General features: G+C 49.7%; 1 protein-coding gene across 4 annotated transcripts in view; it reads left to right on the top strand.

Moving 5' to 3' along the window:
* Window positions 1-6,976: 6,976 nt before the first annotated feature.
* LOC144610656 (asialoglycoprotein receptor 1-like) overlaps window positions 6,977-25,217 on the top strand; it is a 42,437-nt gene continuing 24,196 nt past the window's right edge. For all 4 annotated transcript variants that reach the window (XM_078429525.1, XM_078429523.1, XM_078429524.1 and 1 more), the window contains exon 1: window positions 6,977-7,151. The gene's annotated coding sequence lies outside the window, so the exon portion shown is untranslated. The remainder of the gene's footprint in view (window positions 7,152-25,217) is intronic.

Here is a 25,217-nt window from a genome sequence, read left to right as displayed (position 1 = left end):
ATCGCGTTCTCCTAAAGTCAGTGCAGGAGAAAAAGGCAGGGTGATGTTTTATGTTGGTAAAGCTGAAGATAAGGAATGGGTCCCGGGAACAAAGCTTGGGCGCCTGGTGAAAGACATGACGATCAAGACACTGGAAGAAATTTACCTTTCTTCCCTTCCTATTAAGGAGTCCGAGATCAATTACTTCTTCTTGGGATCAACCTTGAAGGATGATGTTGTGAAAATCATGCCCGAGGAGAAACAAACCCGTGCCGGTTTGAGTCTCGGACAAGATTCAAAGCTTTTGTTGCTATCCGAGCTGTCCGAGCGGATATTCTTGCTATTGAGGGCGTGCAGCGTAGGTTCACAAGGTTAATTCCCGGAATGGCAGGACTATCATATGTTGAAAGACTGGAGCGACTAGGCTTGTATACACTGCAATTTAGAAGGATGAGACGGGATCTTATCGAAACGTATAAGATTATTAAGCGGTTGGACACGTTAGAGGCAGGAAACATGTTCCCAATGTTGGGTGAGTCCAGAACAAGGGGCCACAGTTTAAGAATAAGGGGTAGGCCATATAGAACTGAGATGAGAAAAAACTTTTTCAGTCAGAGAGTTGTGAATCTGTGGAATTCTCTGCCTCAGAAGGCAGTGGAGGCCAATTCTCTGAATGCATTCAAGAGAGAGCTGGATAGAGCTCTTAAGGATAGCGGAGTCAGGGGGTACGGGGAGAAGGCAGGAACGGGGTACTGATTGAGAATGATCAGCCATGATCACATTGAATGGCGGTGCTGGCTCGAAGGGCCGAATGGCCTCCTCCTGCACCTATTGTCTATTGTCTATTGAAACATCAGTCTGAAGAAGGGCCCCAACCAATAAAGTTACGCATCCTTTCTATCCTGAGATACTGCCTGACCCGCTGAATTATTCCAGCACTTCGGCACGGTGGCGCAGCGGTAGAGTTGCTGCCTCACAGTGCCAGGGACCTGGGTTCCATCCTGACTACGGGCGCTGTCTGTACGGAATTTGTACGTTCTCCCTGTGACCTGCGCGGGTTTTCTCCGAGATCTTCGTTTTCCTCCCACATTCCAAAGACGTGCAGGCTTGTAGGTTAATTGGCTTGGTGTAAATGTAAATTGTCCTGAGTGTGTGTGGGATAGTGTTAGTGGACAGTTAGCACAGTCATAAGTGATCGGAGCAGAATTAAGCACTTCGAACACATCAAGCCTGCTCTGCCATTCAATCATGGCTAATCTATCTTTCCCTCCTCACCCCGTTCTCCTGCCTTCTCTCCATAAACCCTGACACCCGTACTAATCAAGAATCTATCTATATCTGCCTTAAACATATCAATTGACTTGACCTCCACAACCTTCTGTGGCAAAGAATTCCACAGATTCACCACCCTCTGACTAAAGAAATTTCTCCTCATCTCTTTCCTAAAGGAACGTCCTTTAATTCTGAGGCTGTGACCTCTAGTCCTGGACTCTCCCACTGGTGGACACATCCTCTCCACATCCACTCTATCCGAGCCTTTCACTATTCTGTGAGTTTCAATGAGGTCCCCCCTCGTCCTTCTAAACTCCAGCGAGTACAGGCCCAGTGCCGACAAACGCTCTTCGTATGTTAACCTACTCATTCCTGAGACCCCAAGTACTGGTCTACAGAGGGCAGAGTATGGGGAGTTTAGTTTAGAGACACAGCATGGAAACAGTCCCTTCGGCCCTCCGAGTCCATGCCGACCCTCGATCCTCCGTTCGCGCACGTTTTATGCTATCCCGGAAGAAACCCACGCAGTCACGCTGGGTAATGTGCAAACAGTACCCGAAGTCAGGATCGAACCTGGGTCTCTGGTGCTGTGAAGCCGTAGCTCTACCAGCTGTGCCACTGTGCCGCCCTAATGAAGAGTGAAGAGAGGGTGAGCAGTCTATGCTATGAGTGTACCCAGGGTATGTCGACATGTAGACAGTAATGTACACAGAGCACTGGCTGTGGTTTCAGTCTGTGGATTTACAATGTGCAAACTGTGTAGAGTTGGTACTACAAAAAACATGGAACAGGAGAGCACAAGAACAGGCTGTTTCTGTTCAGTTTCAGTTTAGTTTATTGTCAAGTGTACCGAGGTACTTTTGTTGCGTGCTAACCAGTCAGCGGAAAGACAATGCGTGATTACAATAAAGCCATCCAGAATGTACAGACACGTGATAAAGGGAATAACGTGAATAATGTTTATCGTGTGTGCAGTTCGGGATGACAGTGGGTGCATGGCCTGGGATTCCTCTGGATGATGGGGAGAAGGCAGGAACGGGGCACTGATTGAGAATGATCAGCCATGATCACATTGAATGCCGGTGCTGGCTCGAGGGGCCGAATGGCCTCCTCCTGCACCTATTGTCTATTGTGATGGGTGAATAACTAGTCGCTCGGCACAGTGGTGCAACGGTAGAGTTGCTGCCTTACAGCGCCAGAGACCCAGGTTCGATCCTGACTACAGCTGCTGTCTGTACGGAGTTTGTACATTCTCCCCGTGACCTGCGTGGGTTTTCTCCGAGATCTTCGGTTTCCTCCCACACTCCAAAGACGTACAGATTTGTAGGTTAACCGGCTTGGTATAAAAGTGTGAATTGTCCCTAGTGTGTGTAGGATAGTGTTAATGCGCGGGGATTGCTGGTCGGTGCAGACTCGGTGGGCCGAAAGGCCTGTATCGCTAAACTAAAAGCTCATATTTCGCCTGGGCAGCTTGCAGCCCAGTGGTATGAACATTGACTTCTCCAACTTTAGATAGTTCCTCTGTTCCTCCCTTCCCCTCCTCCTTCCCAGATCTCCCTCTATCTTCCTGTCTCCACCTATATCCACCTTTGTCCCGCCCCCCCTGACATCAGTCTGAAGTAGGGTCTCGACCCGAAACATCACCCATTCCTTTTCTCCCGAGATGCTGCCTGACCTGCTGAGTTACTCCAGCATTTTGTGAAATAAATACCTTCGATTCGTACCAGCATCTGCAGTTATTTTCTAATACTTCTTAAACTAAAAGCTAAGCCTGTTCTAACCCCAATGACATGGTCACCTGGATACTGGTCCCCATGATGATGGTGCCACTGCCTCTCCTCCCCCTGCCCCCTCTCTTCGGCACATTCCACGGGTCGGTTGCTTCCACCTCTCTCTGAGGCCTCTGGTACAGGACACCATCTGGTCTGCGAGTTTGCTTCCTGCAGGCAGCCGGAGTATGATCAGAAACATCTGGCACCGATGGGATGTATAAATCCTTTGTGTTGCCCGGACTCGGCAGAGCCCAGACGTTAACCCTTTCCTTCTTTCCAGCGGCCATGATGGGATCTCCCGCTTGCCCAACACTTTAACTCCCCCTCCCGTTCCCACACTGACCTCTCTGTCCTGGGGTCTCCTCCACTCTCAGAGTGAGGCCCAGTACAAACTGGAGGAACAGCACCTCATATTTTGCCTGGGCAGCTTACAACCCAGTGGTTTGAACATTGATTTCTCTAACTTCAAGTAACCCTTGCCTCCCCTCTCTCTCCATCCCTCCTCATCCCTAGTTGTCGTACTAGTTTCACTGTCGTCCTGTTGAGTTCCTCTGTCTATACAACCCCACAGCCAACAATGGACCATTGTATACCCCACATTTCCTTGATCATCGTTGCTTTTTGCATAATCTTCCATTCATTTCTTTTTAGTACCGTCTATACCTCTCGTTCCCCATTGCCCTGACTCTCAGTCTGAAGAAGGGTCTCGACCTGAAACGTCACCTATTCCTATTCTCCAGAGTTGCTGCCTGTCCCGCTGAGTTACTCCAGCACTTTGTGTCTAACCTTTTTTGCATGTCTTTTGGGATGTGGAACACCTGGAGGAAACCCATGTGGTTACAGGGCAAAATATGCCCCTGTACAGACAGCATCCATAGTCCCCTCTCAGATCCCACTGATCCTAACCTCCACCTTCCTATCACATCTTCAACGTCTGACCAACTACACTGGTTCCCTCTGCCCTGCCTCTCTAGTTTATACCCCCCCCCCCCCCCTGAGTAGTGGGCAGCACGGTGGCACAGCGTTAGAGTTCCTGCCTTACAGCGAATGCAGCGCCGGAGACCCGGGTTCCATCCCGACTACGGGTGCTGCCTGCACGGAGTTTGTACGTTCTCCCCGTGACCTGCGTGGGTTTCCCCCGAGATCTTCGGTTTCCTCCCACACTCCAAAGACGTACAGGTTTGTAGGTTAATTGGCTGGGTAAATGTAAAAATTGGCCCTAGTGGGTGTAGGATAGTGTTAATGTGCGGGGATCGCTGGGCGGCGCGGACCCTGTGGGCCGAAGGGCCTGTTTCCGCGCTGAATCTCTAAACTAAACTACTAGCAAACCTTCCTGCAAAGATATTGGTCCTCCTCCAGTTCGGATCCCTCTTGTACAGGTCGAAGGTATTTATTCACAAAATGCTGGAGTAACTCAGCGGGTCAGGCAGCATCTCAGGAGAGAAGGAATGGGTGACGTTTCGGGTCGAGACCCTTCTCCAGACTGATGAAGGGTCTTGACCCAAAACGTCACCCATTCCTTCTCTCCTGAGATGCTGCCTGACCTGCTGTGTTACTCCAGCATTTTGTGAAATAAATACCTTCGATTTGTACCAGCATCTGCAGTTATTTTCTTACACCTCTTGTACAGGTCACCTCTGCCCCAGAAGAAGAGCCCAATGGTCTAAAAATCTGAATCCCTGCCCCATGCAGCAGCCCCTGAGCCACACATTCATCCATCCTACCTGCCCATTTCAATCCTCACTCGCATGTGGCAGTACCTGACGTCAGGATCGAATCCGGGTATCTGTCTCTCTGAGGCAGCAGCTCTACCAGCTGCACCACCATAAAGTGAGTGAAGAGAGGATGAACAATCTGGGTAACGTGTGTATCCAGGGTATGTCTCCACGTAGATGCATCTGTGCAGGCAAACGCTGTTGTTATCAGTGTGTGGATTTAGAATGTGCCAACTATACAGTGGGGCGGCACAGTGACACAGCAGTAGGGTTGCTGACTGACAGCACCAGAGACCTGGGTACAATCCTGACTACAGGCGATGAGCTTTCAAGCTTTAAAAAAAAAATTATTGCCTTACAAGAGCGGAGACAAGAAGGAATGCCCAGGGTCTAAATGGTCCTTGATGAAGCTGGGTGGTGGACATGGAATTGATGGGAGGAGGCTGGTCTGTGTAATGTACTGAGTAGCATTTACAACTCTTCGGCAGAGTGACTGCCAAACCAAGTTGTAATACATGCACATGGTATTTATTCACAAAATGCTGGAGTAACTCAGCGGGTCGGGCAGCATCTCAGGAGAGAAGGAATGGGAGACTTTAGACTTCTTCTTCAGAGATATACATGCACATGGGGTGCTTTCTGTAGAAATTGGTAAGTCTTTGGAGACATACAACATTTTTAGTTTAGTTTAGCTTAGTTTGTTGAGACATACAACATTTTTAGTTTAGTTTAGTTTAGAGATTATGGAGATATACCACATTTTTAGTTTAGTTTAGAGTTTATGGACACATACAACATTTTAGTTTGGTTTAATTTGTTTAGAGATTATGGGGACAGACAACAATAGACAATAGGTGCAGGAGGAGGCCATTCGGCCCTTCGAGCCAGCACCACCATTCAATGTGATCATGGCTGATCATCCACAATCAGTACCCCGTTGCTGCCTTCTCCCCATACCCCCTGACTCCGCTATCCTTAAGAGCTCTATCTAGCTCTCTCTTGAATGCATTCAGAGAACTGGCCTTCACTGCCTTCTGAGGTGGAGAATTCCACAGATTTACAACTCTCTGACTGAAAAAGTTTTTCCTCGTCTCCGTTCTACATGGCCTACCCCTTATTCTCAAACTGTGGCCTCTGGTTCTGGACTCCCCCAACATTGGGAACATGTTTCCTGCCTCTAACGTGTCCAACCCCTTAATAATCTTATACGTTTCGATAAAATCGCCTCTCATCCTTCTAAATTCCAGGGTATACAAGCCTAGTCGCTCCAGTCTTTCAACATATGACAGTCCCGCCATAAACTAAACATTTTTAGTTTAGTTTAGTTTAGTTTAGTTTAGAGAGTTTGGAGACACGCAACATTTTAGTTTATTTTCATATTTTATTATTTTCATATTTCAGATACAGCTTGGAAACAGGCCTTTTCGGCCCACCAAGTCCGCACCGCCCAGCGATCCCCGCACATTAACACTATCCTAAACATTTTAGTTTAGTTTAGGTTAGTTTAGAGATTATGGAGACATAGAACATTTTAGTTTGGTTTAGTTTGTTTAGAGATTTTGGGGAGATGCAACATTTTAGTTTGGTTTAGAGATTATGGAGATACAACATTTTTAGTTTAGTTTAGAGATTATGGGGACATGCAACATTTGAGTTTAGTTTAGGTTAGTTTAGAGATTATGGGGACATGCAACATTTGAGTTTGGTTTAGGTTAGAGATTATGGACATACAACATTTTAGTTTAGTTTAGGTTAGTTTAGAGATTATGGGGACATAGAACATCTGAGTTTGATTTAGTTTGTTTATAGATTATGGGAAGATGCAACATTTTAGTTTGGTTTAGAGATTATGGGAACAGACAACATTTTAGTTTGGTTTGGTTTAGAGATTATGGAGATACAACATTTTTAGTTTAGTTTAGTTTAGTTTAGAGATTATGGAGACATGCAACATTTTTAGTTTAGTTTAGAGATTATGGGAACAGACAACATTTTAGTTTGGTTTGGTTTAGAGATTATGGAGATACAACATTTTTAGTTTAGTTTAGTTTAGTTTAGAGATTATGGTGACATATAAGTTTATAACATTTTTTAGTTTAGTTTAGTTTAGATATACAGCGTGGAAATACTGAGTCCACACCGCCCAAGAATTAAACGGTCGGTGTGGGGGAGAGGAGTGGCGCTGGGTGGGAGTGGGAGTGGCAGGAGGCAGGGCTGACTCACATCGACGACCGTGAGAAAGACTCGGTCGACTCTCTTTGTTGGACTCCAGGTTGCAAGGGTGCCAGTGTGGAGGCATCAAGGAAGGCGGATTGCAGCCGCCCCACCCCACATTGAGCTCCAGAGAGAGGGGGAGAAACTAACGGCGAGGGAGAAATTGAAAGCGTGCACAGACAGATACAACCCCAAACTTGTAAGTCTGATCTCAATGCAAATAGAAATTGCTGCAAATGCAAGAGGCACAACGCTCTTTGCAACTTTAGATGTCTCAATTAGGATGGGAATCACACGCGGCGGTTTAGACTGCGGTCACTGTTAGGAATGCATGTTAAATTAAGACTGGAGTAAGACCTAAGATAGACACAAAAAGCTGGAGTAACTCAGCGGGTCAGGCAGCATCTCTGGAGAGAAGGAATTGGTGAGTTTTCGGGTCCAGACCCTTCCTTAGACTGTGTGTGTGTGTGTGTGTGTGTGTGTGTGTGTGTGGACGAAGGGAATGCAGATGCTGGTTTAAACCGAAGATGCTGACAAAATTGGTCTCCAGTCTGAAGAAGGGTCTCGACCCGAAACGTTACCCACTCCTTCTCTCCACAGATGCTGCCCGACCCGCTGAGTTACTCCAGCATTTTGTGTCTACCTCCGGAGTTGGAGTGAGATCTATTAGATCTATGAGATCTATTAAAACTAAACTAAAAATGTTATATGTCTCCATAATCTCTAAACTGTGGGTTGAAGCTGGGAGTAATGGGGACTACTGAGTTACTCCAGCTTTTGGTGTCTGTCTTCAGTTTAAACCAGCATCTGCAGTTCCTTCTGATACAGTAGTCTATGGCTCATTGCCCGGCCCGGCTCCCCGCGTCCCAGCCTCGCCTTATAGGGGCAGGGGTGTCGTTTTAGGGTCCAGCAGTGGTTACATGGGCAAGGAAAAGGGAATTGGGATTGTGAAGGTAGACACAAAATGCTGGAGTAACTCAGCAGGTCAGGCAGCATCTCTGGAGAGAAGGAATGGGTGACGTTTCGGGTCGAGACCCTTCTTCAGACAGGATTGTGAGTTGGGTTCAGGAAAAAAAATGTTCAGCGGATAGGATCAGGGACATTACAATAGACAATAGGTGCAGGAGGAGGCCATTCGGCCCTTCAAGCCAGCACCACCATTCAATGTGATCATGGCTGATCATTCTCAATCAGTACCCCGTTCCTGCCTTCTCCCCATACCCCCTGACTCCGCTATCCTTAAGAGCTCTATCTAGCTCTCTCTTGAATGCATTCAGAGAATTGGCCTCCACTGCCTTCTGAGGAAGAGAATTCCACAGATTCACAACTCTCTGACTGAAAAAGTTTTTCCTCATCTCCGTTCTAAATGGCCTATCCCTTATTCTTAAACTGTGGCCCCTGGTTCTGGACTCCCCCAACATTGGGAACATGTTTCCTGCCTCTAACGTGTCCAACCCCTTAATAATCTTATACGTTTTGATAAGATCCCCTCTCATCCTTCTAAATTACTTCATTGTTTCATTCGCGATAGGAGCAGAATTAGGCCGTTCAGCCCATCAAGTTTACTCCACCATTCAATCATGGTTGTTCTATCTCTACCTCCCAGCCCCAATCTCCTGCCTTCTCCCCTTGTTTTGTTGTGTGAAGGGTCAGGGTCAGGGTGGGATTCATGGGATCAGGGCTGGGTCGTGATCGTAGAGGGGGGCTCAATAATCAGGGTGAGTGTTCAGAAGCCGTGGTTAGGGTTTAGGGGGGTCAGTGTGAGTGGTCAGGGTCAAGGGTCATGGTCAGGGTTAGGGTCCCAAGTCATCGTACAGACATCAGTCTGAGGAAGGGTCTCGACCAGAATCGTCACCCATTCCTTCCCTCCAGAGATGCTGCCTGACCTGCTGAGTTACTCCAGCATTTTGTGTCTCCAATTTAAACCAGCATCTGCAGTTCTTTCCTACACATCGCACTAGTTTCACTGTCCTGTTCAGCTGCACTGTCTGTATAACTCGTTATCACCTACCCCCACAGCCAACAATGGACCATTGTGGGCTCTGCCTTTCCTTGATCATCGTTGCTTTTTGCACAACTTGCATTCATTTGTTCCATGTACCTTCTATATCTCTTGTTTCCCACTCCCCTGACTCTCAGTCCGAAGAAGGGTCTCGACCCGAAACGTCACCCATTCCTTCTCTCCATAGATGCTGCCTGACCCGCTGAGTTACTCCAGCATTGTGTGTCTGTCTTCAGGTTTGGGATTCAGGATTATGGCTGAGGGGGTTCGGGCGAGAATCAGGGAGGCCAGGATATGGTCAAGGGGAAGTCCAGGGGTCATTTGGGTTCGTGTGTTAGGGTTGTGGGTCAAGGTTTGGGCTCGGGGGGGGGGGTGTTGGTGTTCAGAGGTCCAGGGAGCGGTTCAGATGTGAGGGTTGGGGTTCAAGGGTCAAAGCTTGGGTTCAGGTAGGTCAGTGTTAGGGTTCAGGGGGAGGGGTGGGGTTCAGGGGTCAGAGTTGGGGTTTAAAGGTGAGGGATGGGGTTCAAAGGTGAGGGTTGGGGTTGAGAGGTGAGGGTTGGGGTTGAGAGGTGAAGGTTGGGGTTGAGGGTTGGGGTTGAGGGGTGGGGGTTGAGGGATGAGAGGTGAGGGGTCAGGGTGAGGGGTGGGGGTCGGGGTTGAGTGGTGGGGATCGGGGTTGAGGGGTGAGGGTCGGGGTTGAGGGGTGGGGGTCGGGGTTGAGAGGTGAGGGTTAGAGTTCAGGGGTGGGGGTTGGGGTTGAGAGGTGAGAGGTGGGGTTGAGGGGTGGGGGTTGGGGTTGAGAGGAGGGGGTTGGGGTTGAGAGGTGGGGGCTGAGGGGTCGGGGTTGAGGCGTGAGGGTTGGGGTTGAGGGGTGGGGGTTGGGGTTGAGAGGTGGGGGTTGGGGTTGAGGGGTGAGGGGTGAGAGTTGGGGTTGAGGGGTGGGGGTTGGGGTTGAGAGGAGGGGGTTGGGGTTGAGAGGTGGGGGCTGAGGGGTTGGGGTTGAGGTTGAGGGGTGGGGGTTGGGGTTGAGAGGTGGGGGTTGGGGTTGAGAGGTGGGGGTTGAGGCGTGAGGGTTGGGGTTGAGGGGTGGGGGTTGGGGTTGAGAGGTGGGGGTTGAGGGGTCGGGGTGAGGGGTCGGGGTTGGGGTTGAGAGGTGAGGGCCAAGTGCTGTGGATTGAGTACACAGCAGCGTTGGGCGTGGGTGGAGGGAGCTCGGTTACTGTGAGCCTGACGTTGCAGCACTAATTGCCTGTGGTTCTGTCTGGTGAGGCCTGGAAGGGGCCCTGTCTTCCCCCACAGAGGCGAGCTCTGGCTGCCTGCTTCCCGCCAGCGATCAGCATTTGGCAGCAGAGCGAGCCCACCTCAACATCTCCCCGTAACCCCCCCACCACGGGGAGAGCGACGGCCGCAGATGCTGCAACAGCTGAAGGGGCCGCGCTCGGCTGTTAACCCTTTGTTGGGCAGCATGGAGAGGTCCCCACCTGCCTCGGTCGAGAAACACTCGGCCATTGGTTTGTAATACAACTGCAATGTGAAAAGACCATAATTAAACCCGGCTTCACCCACCTGCAGTGTCAACAAAGAGGCTCCCACTCAGTCAACCTGGGAACATCCTCCTCTGGGACTTTCATATGAAGAAAGACTGGATAGACTCGGCTTGTACTCGCTGGAATTTCGAAGAATGAGGGGGGATCTTATAGAAACTTACAAAATTCTTAAGGGGTTGGACAGGCTAGATGTGGGAAGATTGTTCCCGATGTTGGGGAAGTCCAGAACAAGGGGTCACAGTTTAAGGATAAGGGGGAAGTCTTTTCGGAAGGAGATGAGAAAGTTTTTTTTCACACAGAGAGTGGTGAATCTGTGGAGCTATCCCAAGCAACATTGTGGCCCATTCCTAATCACAGCCAAAAAAAGCTGGAGGGCCAGAGCCGTCAAGGTGGTGAATCTGTGGAAGCCTTTGCCACAGGCGGCTGTGGAGGCCAAGTCAGTGGGTACTTTTAAGGCAGAGATAGATAGATTCTTGATTAGTACGGGTGTCAGGGGTTATGGGGAGAAGTCAGGAGAATGGGGTCAGAGCCAAAGATACTGGAGGAGCAAGATGAACCACTCCATCGAAATCACCTATACTGAAGTGTAGTACGCAAAGGAGCGTAATGGCCGCCATTTTAGTAAGCAAAACCCGCCTCTCGCAGTGTAATTAGTGTTGTGGGGGAACAGTATGTGTGATGATACCATTAAAATGCAGAATATATCTTATCTATCAACTCACAGATTTTTGTTATTTTTCTTTTCAAATGTTTCTGCAAGTTTCTGCCTACTAAAATGGCGCCATGACGCACTACGGTTTTTAGGGTTCGAGTGGTCTATCTTGCTCCTCTAGTATCTTTGGTTAGCAGGGAGAGATAGATCAGCCATGATTGAATGGCGGAGTAGACTTGATGGGCCGAATGGCCTAATTCTACTCCTATTCCTTGTGACCTTCTCCCCTCACAGAGTGACCACAGCACTGTCCTGGGGGAAGGTCCCACCTTCACATGGAGACCATTGTGTTGTGTGACAATAATACTCTGCAGTGTAGGAATGCGTTGGAAATGGGCGACACATTGGCACAGCTGGTAGAGCTGCTGCCTTAGGGACCTGGGTTCGATCCTGGCCCTGGTGGTGCTGTCTGTGTGGAGTTTGCATGTTCTCATGAGATCATCAGGGATGGGAGCAGAATTAGGCCATTCGGCCCATCGAGTCTACTCCGCCATTCAATCGTTCGCCATTCTCCCTGTGACTGCCTGGGATTCCTTCGGGTGCTCCGGTTTCCTCATCGCAAAGGCATAATGTAGGATAATTGGTCTTTGTGTGTAGAGAGTGGATGAGAAAGGTGAATAACATAGAACTGGTGTGAACTGGATATTGACGGTCAGCATGGACTCAGTGGGCTGAAGGGCCTGATTCCATGCTGTATCTTTCAATTCAACTCAACTCAACTCCAATCAGCTCATATGATCAGTCTGAAGAAGGGTTTTTAGATTTTTAGATTTAGAGATACAGCGCAGAAACAGGCCCTTCGGCCCACCGGGTCCGTGCCGCCCAGCGATCCCCGCACATTAACACCATCCTACACCCACTAGGGACAATTTTTACATTTGCCCAGCCAATTAACCTACAAACCTGTACGTCTTTGGAGTGTGGGAGGAAACCGAAGATCTCGGAGAAAACCCACGCAGGTCACGGGGAGAACGTACAAACTCCGTACAGACGGCGCCCGTAGTCAGGATCGAACCTGAGTCTCCGGTGCTGCATTCGCTGTAAGGCAGCAACTCTACCGCTGCGCCACCGTGCCGCACCTGAAACGTCACCCATTCCTTCTCTCCAGAGATGCTGCCTGTCATGCTGTGTTACTCCAGCATTTTGTGTCTATCTTCCATTCAACGCAACTCCAATCAAGTCAAATCAACTCAACTCAACTGAACTCATCTCAATTCCAATCAACTCAACTCAATTGAACTCAACTCAACTGGGCATCCAGCAGTAGAAATATGCACCACCAAAATGCACCTAGCCTATCTCTCACTCCCCTGCAGTGAGGGATAGACAATAGACAATAGGTGCAGGAGGAGGCCATTCTGCCCTTCGAGCCAACACCACCATTCAATGTGATCACGGCTGATCATCCACAATCAGTACCCCGTTCCTGCCCTCTCACCAAACCCCCTGACTCCGCTATCATTAAGAGCTCTATCTAACTCTCTCTTGAAAGCATCCAGAGAATTGGCCTCCACTGCCTTCTGAGGCAAAGAATTCCACAGATTTACAACTCTCCGAGTCAAAATGCTTTTCCTCATCTCCGTTTTAAATGGCCTACCCCTTATTCTTAAACTGTGACCCCTGGTTCTGGACTCCCCCAACATCGAGAACATGTTTCTTGCCTCTAGCGTGTCCAATCCCTTAATAATCTTATATGTTTCAATACGATCCCCTCTCGTCCTTCTAAATTCCAGTGTATACAAGCCCTGTCGCTCCAGTCTTTCAACATAAAGGGGAACCATGCAGGGAGCAGCTCCATTCAGGTGCCATAGTGCTGAAGTTGCAACACTATGCATCTGCAAACAACAGCACGCATCGAGACTCTACACTCAGAATCTCCTTCAGAGGAGGTGACCAGTTGGCGATCACCATTCCTGGTCCCTGCTGCCACCACCACTCACCACGGCGGCACGGTGGCGCAGCGGTAGAGTTGCTGCCTTACAGCGAATGCAGCGCCGGAGACTCAGGTTCGATCCTGACTACGGGCGCCGTCTGTACGGAGTTTGTACGTTCTCCCCATGACCTGCGTGGGTTTTCTCCGAGATCTTCGGTTTCCTCCCACACTCCAAAGACGTACAGGTATGTAGGTTAATTGGCTGGGCAAATGTAAAAATTGTCCCTAGTGGGTGTAGGATGGTGTTAGTGTGCGGGGATCGCTGGGCGGCGCGGACCCGGTGGGCCGAAGGGCCTGTTTCTGCGCTGTATCTCTAAAAAAAAAAACACTGAGGGGGGAATTTCTTTAGTCAGAGGGTGGTGAATCTGTGGAATTCATTGCCACAGACAGCTGTGGAGGCCAAGTCAGTGGATATTTTTAAGGCAGAGATTGATAGATTCTTGATTAGGACGGGTGTCAGGGGCTAAGATGATAAGGCAGGAGAATGTAGATGAGAGAGAATGATAGATCAGCCATGATTGAAAGGAAGAGTAGACTTGATGGGCCGAATGGCCTAATCCTGCTCCTAGAACTGATAAACATATGAACAGCCAGTCCTGAGTGCCAAGAAATGACCGAGTCCCCGAGATACAACAAAGACCAAGAGAGACAAAATCTGCCCTGACTCAAATTCCTCCTTGTCTCCTTTCTAAAGGTACATTATTTTATTCTTAGGCTGTGGCCTCTGGTCCTAGACTCTCCCACTAGTGGAAACATCCTCCCCACACCCACTCTATCCAGGCCTTTCACTATTCGCTAAGTTTCAATGCGGTCCCCCCCTCATCCTTCTAAACTCCAGCGAGTACAGGCCCAATGCCGACAAACGCTCAACATATGTCAATCCACTCATCCCTGGGATCATTCTATACACAAAAGGATGCACAAAGAGCTGGAGTAACTCAGTGGGTCCGGCAAAATCTTTGGAAACATAGACATAGAAACATAGAAAATAGATGCAGGAGTAGGCCATTCGGCCCTTCGAGCCAGCACCGCCATTCAATATGATCATGGCTGATCATCCAACTCAGTATCCTGTACCTGCCTTCTCTCCATACCCCCTGATCCCTTTAGCCACAAGGGCCACATCTAACTCCCTCTTAAATATAGCCAATGAACTGGCCTCAACTACCTTCTGTGGCAGAGAATTCCACAGATTCACCACTCTCTGTGTGAAAAAAACTTTCTCATCTCGGTCCTAAAAGATTTCCCCCTTATCCTTAAACTGTGACCCCTTGTTCTGGACTTCCCCAACATCGGGACCAATCTTCCTGCATCTAGCCTGTACAACCCCTTAAGAATTTTGTAAGTTTCTATAAGATCCCCCCTCAATCTTCTAAATTCCAGCGAGGATAGGTGGTGTTTCGGGTCGAGACCCTTCTTCAGACGGTGCAATGGTTGACATAGAGTCATAGAGTGATACAGTGTGGAAACAGGCCCTTTGGCCCAAGTTGCCCAACATGTCCCAGCTACACTCGTCCCACCTATGTTTGGTTCATATCCCTCCAAACCTGTCCTATCCATGTCTCGGGCAAGAGGCTGGAAAGGAGCTTTCTTTAAGGAGTAATATTACAAAATTGCAACTGGCACAAAACCTGACTTTTAGGCACAATTTTTTATTTGCTTTAGTGTCTCATTTCCAGCGCAGAATTCTCCCATTTTATGCCAATTCATATGTATCATCTACCAACTTATCCCATTTTATGTATCATATGCCAACGGTTACACAGCTCCCAAATCTCAAAACTCCCAACGTTGAGTTTTTGTTTAGTTTATTGTCATGTTTATTGTCAAAAAGATTTTGTTGCGTGCTAATCAGTCAGCGGAAAGACAATACATGATTACAATCGAGCCGTCCACAGTGTACAGCTACATGACAAAGGGAATAATGTGAATAACGTTTAGTGCAAGGTAAAGTCCGATCAAAGATAGTCCGAGGTATTTATTCACAAAATGCTGGAGTAACTCAGCAGGTCAGGTAGCATCTCATGAGAGAAGGAATGGGTGACGTTTCGGGTCGAATCTGAAGAAGGGTCTCGACCCGAAACGTCGCCCATTCCTTCTCTCCTGAGATGCTGCCTGACCCGCTGAGTTACTCCAGCATTTTGTGAATAAATACCTTCGATTTGTACCAGCATCTGCAGTTATTTTCTTACACTAAAGATAGTCCGAGTGTCTCCAATGAAGTAGGTAATAGCTCAGGACTGCTCTGTAGTTGATGGTAAGATTGTTCATAGAAACATAGAAAATAGGTGCAGGAGAAGGCCATTCGGCCCTTCGAGCCAGCATTGAGCTATGCAATGTGATTATGGCTGATCATCCAAATTCAGTACCCCGTCCCTGCTTCCTATATCCCTATATCCGTACCATTCAGTTGCTGGTAGGATGTTCAACCACACTTGTTTGGAAAAAAAAAACACCTTCCTGTCCCATAAATCAACCAGGTTTCACTTGGTGTTCTTTCCATGAAATCCCGTTAGCTGGGAAATTATCGCCCAAGCCGGGATTCGAACCCACGCCTCTGAGACTGCGGCAGGTGATGCGGCGGCTGAGGCAGCCGGGCGTGTCAATGTTGGTGTCCTCTCCCAGGACAACGTTCCCAGAAGCAGGGTTCCAATTACACTCGGTCACTGAGTTCACACGCCCGATAACAGGCCCCTCAAGGTGTCTATTCCAAGCCCTGTCACGGCAAGACAAGACCAGCGGCCTGAGGGAACATTTCACGCATGTGCTTAAAATCCGATATCATCACTGATTCCCACTAGTGGGGGAGTCGAGGGCCAGGGGGCACGGCCCCAGATTCAAAGGACATTCCTTTCGGAAGGAGATGAGGAGGAATTTCTTTGGTCAGAGGGTGGTGAATCTGTGGAATTCATTGCCACAGCTGTGGAGGCCGTCACTAAGTTAATTCCCGGAATGGCGGGACTGTCATGTGTTGAAAGACTGGAGCGGCTAGGCTTGTATACACTGGAATTTAGAAGGCTGAGAGGGGATCTTATCGAAACGTATAAGATTATTAAGGGGTTGGACACATTAGAGGCAGGAAACATGTTCCCAATGTTGGGGGAGTCCAGAACAAGGGGCCACAGTTTAAGAATAAGGGGTAGGCCATTTAGAACTGAGATGAGGAAAAACATTTTCAGTCAGAGAGTTGTGAATCTGCCTCAGAAGGCAGTGGAGGCCAATTCTCTGAATGCATTCAAGAGAGAGCTAGATAGAGCTCTTAAGGATAGCGGAGTCATAGGGTATAGGGAGAAGGCAGGAACGGGGTACTGACTGAGAATGATCAGACATGATCACATTGAATGGCGGTGCTGGCTCGAAGGGCCGAATGGCCTCCTCCTGCACCTATTGTCTATTGTCTATATTTTTAAGGCGGATATTAACAGATTCTTGATTAGTACGAGTCTTGATTAGGGTTTTCAGGGGTTTATGGGGGAGAAGGCATGAGAATGGGATTGAGAGGGGGAGATAGATCAGCCATGATTGAATGGCGGAGTAGACTTGATGGGCCGAATGGATAACTCTGCTCCAATAACCTTTGAAGTTCTGAAAGGTGGGGAAAGGGGAGAGGTGATGTTGGGAGACAGGGGCAATTGCCCAAAGTGGTGAAGGTGTATCAGCATGGTTTTGGGAACCTCGAGTCTGTGCATTTGGAGCAGAGGGATCTTGTAGACGGAGTAAAAGGAGGGGATTGTCTCACAAACCTCTGGTCCATGCCCTTGTCAGCAGGGTGTCTGTGGAAGAATATTGTGGTATTGTGGTATGAGTATAGGAGCAGGGAGGTTCTGCTGCAGTTGTACAGGGCATTGGTGAGACCACACCTGGAGTATTGCGTACAGTTTTGGTCTCCTAATCTGAGGAAAGACATTCTTGCCGTAGAGGGAGTACAGAGAAGGTTTGCCAGATTGATCCCTGGGATGGCAGGACTTTCATATGAAGAAAGACTGGATAGATTCGGCTTGTACTCGCTGGAATTTAGAAGATTGAGGGGGGATCTTATAGAAACTTACAAAATTTTTAAGGGGTTGGACAGGCGAGATGCAGGAAGATTGTTCCCGATGTTGGGGAAGTCCAGAACAAGGGGTCACAGTTTAAGGATAAGGGGGAAGTCTTTTAGGACCGAGATGAGAAAGTTTTTTTTCACACAGAGAGTGGTGAATCTGTGGAATTCTCTGCCACAGAAGGTAGTTGAGGCCAGTTCATTGGCTATATTTAAGAGGGAGTTAGATGTGGCTCTTGTGGCTAAAGGGATCAGGGGGTATGGAGAGAAGGCAGGTACAAGTTACTGAGTTGGATGATCAGCCATGATCATATTGAATGGCGGTGCAGGCTCGAAGGGCCGAATGGCCTACTCCTGCACCTATTTTCTATGTTTCTATGTTCCGAGACACAGTGAAAAATTGCGTTTGTGTGCAATGCAGTCAAATCATGCTATAAGGCCACGGTGGCGCAGCGGTAGAGTTGCTGCCTTACAGCGAATGCAGCGCCGGAGACCCGGGTTCCATCCCGACTACGGGCGCTGTCTGTGCGGAGTTTGTACGTTCTCCCCGTGACCTGCGTGGGTTTTCTCCGAGATCTTCGGTTTCCTCCCACAATCGAAAGACGTGCGGGTTTGTAGGTTAATTGGCTTGGTGTAAATGTAAATTGTCCCTAGTGTGTGTGTCGGATGGTGTTAGTGTGCGGGGATCAGTGGTCAGTGCGGGCTCGGTGGGCCGAAGGGCCTGTTTCCGTGCTGTATCTCTAGAGTATACAGGTATGCAAAGAGAAAAATACCAAAAGAGCAAGATTTAGTGTTACTGCATTATAATGCTACAATTACAGAGAAAGACAGGCACAAAATGCTAGAGTAACTCAGCGGTACAGGCAGCTTCACTGGATAGAAGGAATGGGTGACGTTTCGGGTCAAGACCCTTCTTCAGGCTGATGTCAGGGGTGCGGGACAAAGGAAGGATAGAGGGAGAACTGGGAAGGGGGAGGGGAAGAGAGGGACAGAGGAACTATCTAAAGTTGGAGAAGTCGATGTTCATACCACTGGGCTGCAAGCTGCCCAAGCGAAATATGAGGTGCTGTTCCTCCAATTTCCGGTGGGCCTCACTATGGCACTGGAGGAGGCCCATGACAGAAAGGTCAGACCTGGAGTGGGAGGGGGAGTTGAAGTGCTCAGCCACCGGGAGATCAGGTTGGTTAAGGTGGGCTGAGCGAAGGTGTACGTTCTCCTTGTCACCCTATGTGACTGAGGCAGAAGAAGTTATTTAAAGGGCCAATTCCACTCAAACGGCTGTGGTGGCAGCTGCTAGGCCAACTGCGGCAACTGTGGGAACCCACGGCAGCCCAGGACAACAGCGCACATTGACTGCGCCAGAGAGCCGCATCAGACAGGGGAACGTCACGGGGAAACTTGCAACAGAGGATCGCATTGTTTATTGAACCTTTCTAAACAGTGTTATGATGACTCACGACACAATCTTAACGGCATTAAATCTACTCATTCAATTTCGAAGCCGGCTTCCTCATCTACCAAAATCAAAATTCTTTAACATTTTAAATAACGCAGGAAGATTCTCTCTTTAACCCTTAATTCACATTGGACTGTATTTGAGCATTGGTGGGAGAGAGACAGAGAACTGAATGGTAGAGACAGGCACTCGACAATCAGCATCACAGTTCCCTCGCTGAGTTGCCTTTCTGCCTTATCCCAACCTCCTACCCGATTTCATGCATTTTCTGTTTTCATGTAAGGGGAAAGTATACAGTTAATGACAAGACCCCGAACAGAATTTATGTACAAATGATCATGGGATTAGGCTTGCCAACTGTCCCGTATTAGCCGGGACATCCCGTATGTTGGGCTAAGTTGGTTTGTCCTGTAGGGGACTGCCCTTGTCCAATATAAGGCCCAGGGGGCACTGCAGGCCCGGACACTGTAGGCCCAGACACTGTAGGCCCGGGGACCGCTGTAGGCCCAGACAGTGTAGGCACGGGGGGAGGCACTGTAGGCCCAGGCACTGTAGGCCCGGGGGGGGGCACTGTAGGCCCAGACACTGTAGGCCTGGGGGGCGCTGTAGGCCCAGACACTGTAGGCCCGGGGGGGGGGCGCTGTAGGCCCAGACACTGTAGGCCCGGGGGGCGCTGTAGGCCCAGACACTGTAGGCCTGGGGGGCGCTGTAGGCCCAGACACTGTAGGCCCGGGGGGGCGCTGTAGGCCCAGACACTGTAGGCCCAGGGGCTGCTGTAGGCCCAGACAGTGTAGGCCCGGGGGCCGCTGTAGGCCCGAACAGTGTATGCTAACGGAGTGTGTTCGGGGAGCGGGTTCAAGTGTGTTCACCGAACAGAGGTTGCATAGCATCTGCAGTTATTTTCTTACACTAGAGGTTGCGTAGCAACTCGCCTCCCGGCCGCCATTAGTGGAGCGGGAGCATGTGGCCGCTGGCTGTTTGAGATCACGTGAGGCGCGGGCGGCGATGTCACGTTTTGTCCCTTATTTGGGAGTTAGAAAGTTGGCAACCCTACTTGGGATCCAAGTCCAGAGCTCCCTTAAAAGTAGATATTGGTAAAGAAGGTCGTATGGCATGCTTGCCTTCATTGGTCAAGGCATTGAGCATAAGAGTCAGGAGGTTTTTAATGCAGTTATGATATAAGACTTTGGTTTGGTAGCATTTCCAGTGTTGTGTGCATTTCTGGTTGCCCCATTGCAGTGAGGATGTGGAGGATTTGGAGTGGGTGCAGAAGAGACAACGGTCAGTAGGTGATACAGTGGGATGGGTAAAGGGTGGTTGACCAAATAGTGAAAGGCCTGCTTAGAGTGGATGTGGGGGGAATGTTTCCACTGGTGGGAGAGTCTAGGACCACAGGCCATAAGCCTCAGAATAAAAGGACGTACCTTTAGGAAGGAGATGAGGAGGAATTTCTTTATTCAGAGGGTGGTGAATCTGTGTATGGCTGTGGAGGCCCTCACTAGATATTTTTAAGGCGGAGATTAACAGATTCTTGATTAGTACGAGTCTTGAATAGGGTGTCAGGGCTTATGGGGAGAAGGCAGGAGAATGGGGTTGAGAGGGAGAGATGGATCAGCTATGATTGAATGGCGGAGTAGACTTGATGGGCCGAATGGACGATTTCTGCTACAATAACCTTTGAAAGGTGGGGAAAGGGGAGGGATGATGTTGGGAGACAGAGGCAGGTGGGAGAAAGGTGGAACCTGGTGTGGGAAGGAGAGGGGTCGGGTGGAGTGAGCTGCTGGAGGGGGATAATTGGGGATGCACATAATATCTCGCAGGATATAATTGTCGGTGCATTTGAATGCAACAGGTTTAATAACAAAGGCAGTTGTAAAAAGTTCAACGGTGAATTGGGATAAATGTTCTAAGACTAAAGGGGGCGGTCACGGTGGCGCAGCGGTAGAGTTGCTGCCTTACAGTGAATGCAGCGCCCGAGACCCGGGTTCAATCCCGACTACGGGTGCCGTCTGTACGGAGTTTGTACGTTCTCCCCGTGACCTGCGTGGGTTTTCTCCGAGATCTTCGGTTTCCTCCCACACTCCAAAGACGTGCAGGTTTGTAGGTTAAATGACTTGGTAAATGTAAATATTGGCCCTAGTGGGTGTAGGATAGTGTTAGTGTGCGGGGATCGCTGGTCGGCGCGGACCCGGTGGGCCGAAAGGGCCTGTTTCCGCGCTGTATCTCTAAACTAATAAACACGGCCAAATTGGACTGGCTAGATGGGCCAACTTTGAAGAGTTGGGCTGTGCTGTGTGAATCTATGACCATATTTGGACCTGGCGGAGTCTCGGTGGCGCAGCGGTAGAGTTGCTGCCTCACAGCGCCAGAGAGCCAGGTTCCAACCGGACTACAGGTGCCGTCTGTACGGAGTTTGTACGTTCTCCCCGTGACCTGAGTGGGTTTTCTCCGGGCGCTCAGTGTGGAGGATAGTCCTAGTGTAAGGGGGACTGTTGGTCGGCAAGCCCTCGGTGGGCCAAAGGCTGTATCTCTAAACTGAACTAATCAACCATGCTAAGGGAGCACTCGGCATTGCTGTTTAAGTTATTCACATTTAAAGTTTAAATCTATCTCCTAGGGAGGGAGGGAGGCGGGGAGGCAGGAGGGGGGTGGAGGGAGGGGAGGGGGAGGTGGGAGGAGAAAGGGGGGTTGATGGGGATGGAGTGCGGGGGAGGGGAGGGAGGGGGGAGAGAGGGGGGGGGGGAGGTGGAAGGATAAGGGGGGTTAAAGGGGATGGAGTGGGGGGGGAGGGGAGGGGGAGAGAGGGGGGAGGGGGAGGTGGGTGGATAAGGGTGGTTGAGGGGGATGGAGTGGGGGGAGGGGAGGGGGAGAGAGGGGGGAGGGGGAGGTGGGAGGATAAGGGGGGTTGAGGGGGATGGAGTGGGGGGAGGGGAGGGGGAGAGAGGGGGGAGGGGGAGGTGGGAGGATAAGGGGGGTTGAGGGGGATGGAGTGGGGGAGGGGAGGGGGAGAGAGGGGGGAGGGGGAGGTGGGAGGATAAGGGGGGTTGAGGGGGATGAGTGGGGGGGGAGGGGAGGGGGAGAGAGGGGGGAGGTGGGAGGGGGAGGATAAGGGGGTTGAGGGGGATGGAGTGGGGGGGAGGGGGAGGGGGCAGGGAGGGTGGGGGAGGGGTAGGGAGGTGGGGGAGGAGAGGGTGCTGCACCAATGCAGGAGAGGTTTGGGGCCAAGGGGTCCGCTTGGTCTAGTGTGTATATATATATATATATATGCATGTGTATATCCACAAGGATATAAATCACCGTATAAACAAAACCCCTTGCTGTCCTCCCCCCCGACCTCTGCAAAACCCAAACTCTCCTCGATCCCCCCAGGCCACGGTATTTTCAGCCCCCCCCCCCTCCTCCCAGAGCTTTTCCATCTCTTTCTTCATTCCGGGCGTTACTTTAGGCAGAGCCCTTCCAGCAATGTGCTGATGATGCATCTCCTTAAAAGGCTTGATGTCAGAGCCTTGATTAGGCTCCTGTGAAATACTGCTGTTGAACATTCTGGCGGAGATGAGAACGTGGAATTACGTACAAAGGAAATAAAATGTTCATTTAGGGCAGCACGGTGGCGCAGCGGTAGAGTTGCTGCCTCACAGCGCCACAGACCCGGGTTCCACACTGACTACGGGCGCTGTCTGCACGGAGTTTGTACGTTCTCCCTGTGATCGCGTGGGTTTTCTCCGGGTGCTCCGGTTTCCTCCCACATCCCCAAGACGTGCAGGTTTGCAGGTTAATTGGCTGTGGTGAAAATTATAAATTGCCCCCTGGTGTGTAGGATAGTGAAGTGTAGCTGGTCAGCACGGGCTCGGTGGGCCGAAGGGCCTGTTTCCGCGCTGTATCTCTGCACTAAACTAGATGAACCAGGCGAAGGTATCACAAAATGCTGGAGTAACTCAGCGGGTCAGTCAGCATCTCGGGAGAGAAGGAACGGGTGACGTTTCAGGTCGAGACCCTTCTTCAGACTGATGTCAGGGGAGGGGGCGGGACAAAGAAAAGATGTAGTTGGAGACAGGAAGGCAGTGGAAGAACTGGGAAGGTGGAGGGAAAGAGAGGGACAGAGGAACTATCTGAAGTTAGAGAAGTCAATGTTCATACCACTGGGCTGCAAGCTGCCCAAGCAAAATATGAGGTGCTGTTCCTCCAATTTCCGGTGGGCCTCACTATGACAATGGAGGAGGCCCATGACAGAAAGGTCAGACTGGGAGTGGGAGGGGCAGTTGAAGTGCTGAGCCACCGGGAGATCAGGTTCGTTAAGGCGGACTGAGCGAAGGTGTTGAGCGAAGCGATCGAAACGAAATGAACGAGGCAGCATCTCTGGAGAGAAGGAATAGGTGATGTTTCGGGTCGGAACCATTGCCTATCCTTTTTCTCAGATGCTGCCTGTCCCGCTGAGTTACTCCAGCAGTTTGTGTCTACAGTCTAAACCAGCATCTGCAGTTCCTTACTACACATACTGGTTTTACTGTCATCCTGTTGAGTTCCTCTGTCTGTATACTCCTTGTCTCCTATCTCACGCCCATCATTGGCCGATGGTGTGCCCTACATTTCCTTGATTATCGTTGCTTTTTGCACATCTTTCAGTCATTTCTCCTAAGTACAGTCTACATCTCTCACTCCCCTTTCAGTCTGAAGAGGGGTCTGATCCCGAAACGTCACCCATTCCTTTTCTCCAGAGATGCTGCCTGACTCACTGAGTTGCTCCAGCTTTTAGTGTATGTCTTTGGCATTCTTATAATGCATTTCCCTGGAACAGGAGGTTCTGAAGAAAGGTTCCAACCTGAAACGTCACCCATCCGTTTTCTCCAGAGAAGCTTCCTGTCCCACTGCGACTGGGGCGCGAGCATTTTGTGTCCATCTTTGGTATAAACCAGCATCTGCTGTTCTTTGCTTCTCAGAAACTATTGCATTATGGAAGAGTAATCTGGTAATAGTAATATATCCAATGGGCAGTGCAGGCGAATGGTGAGAAGGGAGGGCGGTTACGGTGGCACAGCGGTAGAATGCAGCGCCAGAGACCCGGGTTCGATCCCGACCACGGGTGCTGCCTGTACGAAGCTTGTACGTTCTCCCCGTGACCTGCGTGGGTTTTCCTCCGAGATCTTCGGTTTCCTCCCACACTCCAAAGACGCGCAGGTTTGTAGGTTAATTGGCTGGGCAAATGTAGAAATTGTCCCTAGTGGGTGTCGGACAGTGTTAATGTGCGGGGATCGCTGGTCGGCGCGGACCCGGTGGGCCGAAAGGGCCTGCTTCTTCGCTGTGTCTCTAAACTAGACTTGCTGCCTCTTGAGGAATGGATGCCATCAGTAGGACGGTGATAAGATAAGAGCAAATAGGAAGAAGAAACAGACCATTGATAATGATAGAGTGGTTGAGATCAAGGAGAACAGGCTCCAAATGGAATACTTTTGAGAGAAAAAAAGTGATCTTCCCTATGCCCTAGGTCTTACTTATTCATTCAGAGGGCAGTCCTTATCTGGAATGAGCTGCCAGAGGAAGCTGCAGAAGCAGATACTATTACTACGAAGGGGTCTGAAGAAGGGTCTCGACCTGAAACGTCGCCCGTTCCTTCTCTCCTGAGATGCTGCCTGACCCGCTGAGTTACTCCAGCATTTTGTGAATAAACACCTTCGATTTGTACCAGCATCTGCAGTTATTTTCTTATTACTACTTTCGAGACATTTGGACAGATACGCGGATAGGAGGGTTTCAGAGGATTAATTTGTAACAGTGAAAAGCTGTGTCAGGATTTATGGAAATGAAGGCTGTTTGCTGCAAACAGGCTAATTCTTGATTCTTTAGGTGTAGGAAAATAACTGCAGATGCTGGTTTAAATCGAAGGTAGACACAAAATGATGGAGTAACTCAGCGGGTCAGGCAGCATCTCAGGAGAGAAGGAATGGGTGACGTTTCGGGTCGAGACCTTTCTTCAGACTTTTGATTCTTGATGTTTTCAAGAGAGAGTTAGATTTAGCTCTTAGGGCTAACGGAATCAAGGGATATGAGCATAAAGCATATCTGATTTTGGATGAACAGCCATGATCATATTGAATGGTGGTGCTGGCTCGAAGGGCCGAATGGCCTACTCGTGCACTTATTTTCTATGTTTCTATGTTTCTATTTGCTGTTTCAATAGACAATGGACAATAGGTGCAGGAGGAGGCCATTTGGCCCTTCGAGCCAGCACCGCCATTCAATGTGATCATGGCTGATCATCCACAATCAGTACCCCGTTCCTGCCTTCTCCCCATATCCCTTGACTCCGCTATCTTTAAGAGCACTATCTAACTGTGCTCTTTCCAAAGTGGAAGAGTTGTTTCTCATACAACGGCTATCAACTAAAAGGTAGCAAGTAATGTGCTGTACACTACTTTTTCGGATGTATTTCATCACTTTGGATCCATTGGAGTCATTGGTTTGTATGTAGCTCCTTGCACTGCAAGGTTATTTCCAGATGGGCCAAACGTGGGCAAATGGGACTAGCCCAGAATGCCTACTGGGTTGGCACGGGCAAGGTGGGCTGAAGGGCCGGTTTCC

This window comes from Rhinoraja longicauda, chromosome 37 (genome assembly GCF_053455715.1).
Source record: "Rhinoraja longicauda isolate Sanriku21f chromosome 37, sRhiLon1.1, whole genome shotgun sequence".
NCBI classification, from domain to species: Eukaryota; Metazoa; Chordata; class Chondrichthyes; order Rajiformes; family Arhynchobatidae; genus Rhinoraja; species Rhinoraja longicauda.
This window is presented reverse-complemented; position numbering and strand designations above follow the sequence as displayed.